This window comes from Belonocnema kinseyi, chromosome 7, assembly GCF_010883055.1.
Source record: "Belonocnema kinseyi isolate 2016_QV_RU_SX_M_011 chromosome 7, B_treatae_v1, whole genome shotgun sequence".
Taxonomy (NCBI): Eukaryota; Metazoa; Arthropoda; class Insecta; order Hymenoptera; family Cynipidae; genus Belonocnema; species Belonocnema kinseyi.
Genome location: NC_046663.1, coordinates 54,656,987 through 54,663,413, shown reverse-complemented (window position 1 = coordinate 54,663,413; position 6,427 = coordinate 54,656,987). Strand labels below are relative to the sequence as shown.

The 6,427-nt window shown below is 31.0% G+C and overlaps 1 protein-coding gene across 2 annotated transcripts in view; it reads left to right on the top strand.

The window, feature by feature from the left end:
* The window catches only part of LOC117177474 (43 kDa receptor-associated protein of the synapse homolog), a 157,965-nt gene that overhangs the window by 46,670 nt on the left and 104,868 nt on the right, over positions 1–6,427 (top strand). The gene's annotated exons all lie outside the window — the stretch shown is intronic.

Here is a 6,427-nt window from a genome sequence, read left to right as displayed (position 1 = left end):
TGTTCGCGTCTTCGAGGCTCATTAATTGCCGAATTGAATAACTATTTGTGACCGACCAAAAATAAAAAAACAACATCGAAAATTGTTTGTTCAAAAATCAATTGAAGGTATAGGTTTAAAATTATAAGACATTTAAGGTGGACCAATCAGGAGCGTGGTATAAACAGTCATGTGTGCGTGAGCAGGAATCTAACGTAGTGTTGCGACCGCTGTTCTCCCGTATCTACCTCAGCGCTTTCTTCAATCACAAGGTATTTAACTCCTGCTCACGTACGCACGTCTATTTGATATTTATACCGTGCCCCTGATTTGTCCGGCTTAAATATTTTATAACACCCTGTATTAACCCGTGATTACCACACTTGTGCAAATATGCACCAGAAAAATTTCGGAATAACAGTCTCTTGTCACTCGATAGGTATAAGGGTCTCTCCCCCAACGTTAAATATGTCCATCAGGTACTGAGTCATGCCACGTAGGGCTTAGCTTCATTTGTCTCTTACAGTTCGTGAAGGTCACATTGAAAGTTGAGCTTGGTGCAAATTTGCACAATTATGGTTTCCTAGGTTGTAACCTCGGTGCTTCGGAAAACATTAAATGTCGCCTGATAATCGTTTTTTCGGCTACATTTTTTCTAGAGGTAAGTAATTTTACATAGTATTTTTAATTTGTAATATAAATTCAAGAATCAATTAGACAAAATTATAAAGAAAGGTAATACATAAAATTAGTAAAAACTATTTTCCATTTTTTTGCTTTCAGAAGACGCTAGACACTTCTTCTGATGAAGATGAAAATGATGGCAGCGACTTGGAAGAATATGAGGACGAATTTGATGTCTCTGACCATGAAAATATTGAGCAGCAATCGGATGATCAATTTATTGAAGAGCAGCTCATACTGCATCGTGATGCAGTATGAGCTGGATGCACTACTTTTGCGGAATAAGGCGTAGAATAACTTACTTTTAGCTCTGTATTAATGTTTTATAATTATATTTCACAATTATTAATGTTTAAACAATAAAAAATATTATTTATTAATTATTAGATTTTTTGTATGTCTTTTCCCTTTTAGGTTAAGTATTGCCTAATTTTGCTATGCTTTAAAAATACCTTACATTCACACAGTCATAAAAAATATTCATTTTTATTTGACGTTAGTTGGTAATTTTTCTTGAAAATATGTACTTTGATCTTCAATTTCAAAAAACAAAACTACCATTTTGATAATTACAAAAAGAGTTACAATTTTTTGAAATAAAAATGACATTTCAAAAAAGTTTCTTAAATTTCTTCTTTTTTTACTATTTAAAAATTGTTTATTTGCATTATTGTTATCATCATTGAATTTCTCAGTAATTCTTACCCCAAAAAATATATGTTGCAAGTTATATTTAGTTTATTTATGCAGAAGTTATTGAAATTAAAAATATTTTATTCCCAAATCGCACAAATGTGGTAAATACGTATGCGCAGATGGAGTGTGGTATCCACGGATTGAAGGAGTTGCAAATTGTATAAAATTGATTCAGTCGAAAAATAATGCGTCATTCATGTTTAATTCAAGTTGTAGCAATTGACAATAATTTGAAATATATAATAGTTCTGCTAAGGTTTCACATTGTTATTCCCTCTGTAAATGGCGTATTATACATAACTTTTCCAACATCACAAATATCTGTATCAGTGCACCATTCTCTTAAAACTTATATATACCTGGCGTGCGGTAACAATCAAAGTACGAGGGAAGTTAGCACTTTTATCTGAAAACTTTACGATGCATCGTTCTCTGTTCTTTAAAGCAACACGTTTGTTTGTCGACTTGTTACCATTTGTTTCCTTTGTGCAATTTTTGACACTGTTTTTTATAGTGTAAAACTATCAGTAAAAAAAACAGATGAGTTCGAAATTATCTGGTGATATTTTTATTTTGTCAATTAATTTGATCAATTTGATCTCTCATAATTTGCGCTCAGATATTTATTCTTTGCACTTGGAATTATTGAATGAAACTTTATGAAAATAATCTCTTTTAGATCCTAATATTTGTATGCATTTTCATATGCTGAGTTTTCTACGTTCTACGTATTTTCTACGACTTTTGTTTTATATAATTTTTGATTAATAAAACAAAATATCCTACAAATCTTTTTTACATTTTTACGTATCCAGCGTCTTTTGGTATAATCTTGAAATTTTCGATTTTTCTATATTAGTTTCGACAAATAAATGAAAAATAAGGATTTCTGTAAAACAAAGGTACAAAGATATGTTGTGTGAATTTTTCAATGCTGAAACTCCTCCAAAAACTTTTTTTATATATTTCGCGTCGTTTATTGGCTAAAAATTTGAATTTTAAACTTTTTTCCATAGTATTTCCGATGAATAAAACCAAAGTGACAACTCCTATAAAAATTGTTTTAGTCAACTTTGTTGGAGGTTTTGAAAGCTACTATTCCTTGTCGACATTTTTTGCTCAGCTTCCGTCGCGTCATTTGTTTCGAAATTTAAATTTTGTGGTGTCAAACTTCAGACAATTCTAATACCTTCTCAATCATAAATAATACGTATGTAATAATTATAAAAAAGTATATTTTTTTGGATGAAAAACTTTTGTCTATCAGTTTCTTTCATAACTTTTGGTTGTTCTTCCACAATTTTTTAATTGTTATTTATAAAGTAATTTGTATGATTAAAACAAAAACTACGCGCTTTTTTCAGAAAATAATTTATAGATATTTTGTAGGTGCAAAATTTTTGTCTACTAATTTTTTTCGTTGCTTTTGTCGTTTTTCCACAATTTTTATCTCTTATTTTAAACTTTTTTCTTTAAAATTAAAACAAAAACTACGCATCCTATTAGAAAAAGATTATTAACAAATTTGTAGAGCTTTTTTGGGATTACAATTTTTGTGTGTTCATTTTTTTTCGTATCTTGCTTAGTTTGACCATAAAATGGAATTTTTGACTATTTATTATTTTTTGTGCGATCAAAATTTAAATGTTCAATTTTTCAAAAATATTTATAAACTTGATATAATAATCTTTTAAGGCTTGAAAAAATGAGCGCTTTTCTTTTTTAAACTTTTTTCATATCTTGCGTTTTTAGACTCAAAAATTTTTATTTTCGATTGATTTAAAATATTTTATAAATGCTATAACTCTCATAATTTTCTTTTAAAAGAAAGTCCTCCTGAAAAATTATTTGGCTCTCTGAGTACTACGAACAGCCTTAAATGAAATTTTCAGATCTGAAGAAAAGATCCCAAAAATTTTGAAAATGCTCTATTTAAAATTTTATCCGAAATGACTAATTAAGGAACTCATCCTTTCTTTTAGGACCTCAAAAAAGTGTGCCAAAGTTCGATTCGATCCGTTTATTTTTTCGAGAATTATCGTGTTTACGGACGGTCGGACAGACAGACGCGCGAAACGCGGAGATCCGTTGAAAAACGGTGGTTTCAAATTTCGGACAATTCTAATACTTTCTCAATTAGAAATGATGATAATATAAAAAGGGTCCCGATTTTTTATGTCTTACATTGTGAAAATATAGGGATTTTTCCCCCTTCTTGTTTGAGTTGGTTGGCTGTTTTGAGTTGTAAAATTTTTCAAAAGTTAGCGTTGGAAGTTTTTTGAAATTTGCAGAATTTTTCCAAATATTTTAGATAATAACTAAAAGTAATTTGTCTATGAAGATTAAAAGGACAAGTAATAATAAATACTGTTCCTTAAATTAAACTTCTTCAATTTTCTAACGATTCTAGTAAAATTGTGTATCTTTCAAATCGGGAAAATTTGCAGATATTGCGTTCTTGTGTTCAAATAGTTTCAAAATTCAAATTTTTTCAAAATATCGTTATGTTCACCTATTTTTGGTCATTGATCCCCTAAGAAAACAGAAGGGGATTGAAAAATCGTGTAAAATAGTCGAAGATGCATTGACAGAAAAATTAATTGATAGAATTGTAGACTTTACTAGTTCAATCTCTACTTTGAATTTTCATTTGTTATTTTTTCATAAAAAGGTGCATTGGTACATAAAGAAAATTACCTAAATTATAACAAAAATTCACCAAATTTCTGTCTGGAATTGTCTCCGAAATTTTTCTGATAAACTTTTAAAATTTGTAGGATATATTATCTAAGATACTTTGGTATATTTCCCATAAAATAGTGAATCCAACAAACATTCCAGCATAATACTGTTTTCATAATTTCCCCAAGACAGTTAGAGAAAGTTCCCTATTATATTTGGATGAATTTTTCCAAACTTGAGGAAATATTCCACATCATTATTTGCGAAGTTTATGTAGAATATTTTATGGAAAAATTTTTCCAACATTTTTTGGGAGAAAATTCCAAAATTATATATGAATTGCATTGCCATGGTAATAAGGAAAATTCCCCACACATGTCTTGCAGTATAATTTAGCCAGCCTTTGTTTCCTTAGCAATGCATAATAGTCCCAGATATAGGAGTGAAATGTATTATCCTCTCCATTTTCCGGAATATCTCATTTTTCTTTTTTATCCAGTTTTTTGTTGCTTTGTCATTTGTCTGACGTTTGACCACGTAACAAGTTAATTTCGTTACGATGGTCTGCAGCGGTCGCATTGCGGTAGGGCAGATGGCTGACTAGGTAAGGGTGAACGGTTCTATCACGCTTCGCCTCCTTGATGTACAGTTTGCAAACTCAAACTCTGGGAAAGCAGCCAAAAACACTTCATCTTAGTGTGCCCTCTTCTGAAAATAAATTAAAGGGACTGATTCACCTTATACTCTAAAGATGGCCAAGTTAAGCTGGAAATCTCAGATATCTCTTTACGTGTATACTAGATCACTATAGGGTGGTCCAAAATCAAATCAGTTGACATTTTTTCCAATAAGAAAGCATGCCAACCCCTCTCCTATTTAGTGCGATTCCCCTAAAAAAATGGCATCCATATTTGAGCCAAATTGGTTAAAATTAAGGCGTTTTACAGAGGATCAGAAAATCCCATAAGATTAACATGGGAAACCATTTGTTTGCAGAAAAATGAAATTCATGCTTCTGGATTTTAACTTGGCTTACTAAAGATTATTACTATTTCTTCAGGAGTTTCCAATAAAAAATTTCTGCTCAATTACAGTGAAACTCTTTTATACCGCCGATTTTGGGGCTGACCCGCTCCGCTTTTGTTTGTTCACGCTTGACTGCTCGCCTGAGTGACAACCGCAGATCCTGCGGTCACCGCGCAGTTCCTGCTATACCTACCTACGCCGCGGCTTTAATTCTCGGAATATCTATAGTAGGAAGGGCTATTGAAGTTTTTCACTGCACTTTGAATCATCACCCCTCCCCTCCCCCCAATGGACCCCCAAAGATTCCACCAAAAACTGAAATTGCCCATTTTTAATTAACAGTTTTTAAGCATTTCTTAACTTATTTTCAATTATTTAAACAAAATATTTTTTTCTCTCTAAATCATTCATGGCTACTTTTTCCATGTTTAATCGGACAATTAAGAATTTTGTCTAGAAAGTATCCAACCTGGTGCTCGAACTTTGTACCTAGTTGTTTTACTTGTGACTTTTTCTTAAATAGCAAGAAAAAACTTAACTTTTTTTGATACTGTTAACTGTACCACTAATTATGAAATATTTGCGTCAATTGTATACTACAAACCCATTATTTTAAAAATTCGTATTTGTATAAATAATTTTCTAAACATTTTCTTTCAGCAATAAATATTTTAAATGTATCTTTTTCTGCAGAAAATAAGAATCAGCCATGATTTTTAATATTATAAAATTTTAGAAGCCCCTTACGTCGCGTCGCCCCAAAGAACCCCCATAACTGCTAATTAGGATTTTCACCTAATATTAAAGTGAATGATTGGATTGATGAAAAATTTAATACAACATAATCATAATTGGATAAGCTGATAAGTTTGAATAATTTTTCGACTAATTTTTAAATCTTCAAACATTACAATTTTTTAAACAATTTATTTCTTGTACAAGTCGCAAAAGTGTTATATATTTTCGATGCCAGAATGAATGAGAGTAATAGGGTTGTTTCACGATTTTATATAAAATCGTTTTTTAATACATAATTTCAATCTGAATCGAAGGTGTGTTATAATCTTTTTTCTTTTGTAAGGTTCAACAGAAAAAAAAATCATTAAAAACTGAAAGCAGTAAAACACTTATTCAAATTGGTGTCACGGGGGTGTCACGTGACTCAGAGTTTCTCATAATTATCTATCAATGTGATGATGTGAAACTCATGATAAAGAGGTTAGGCCGCGGTCTGCTGTCAATTTAGACAATTTTTATTTGATTATTATTATTACACCATTAAGCCATTTCCCTTTCGGGGTAGGCGTGACTCACTCGGCAGGGGAAAGGAGTAGTGTGTGGATGGGATAGAGATTTTTCA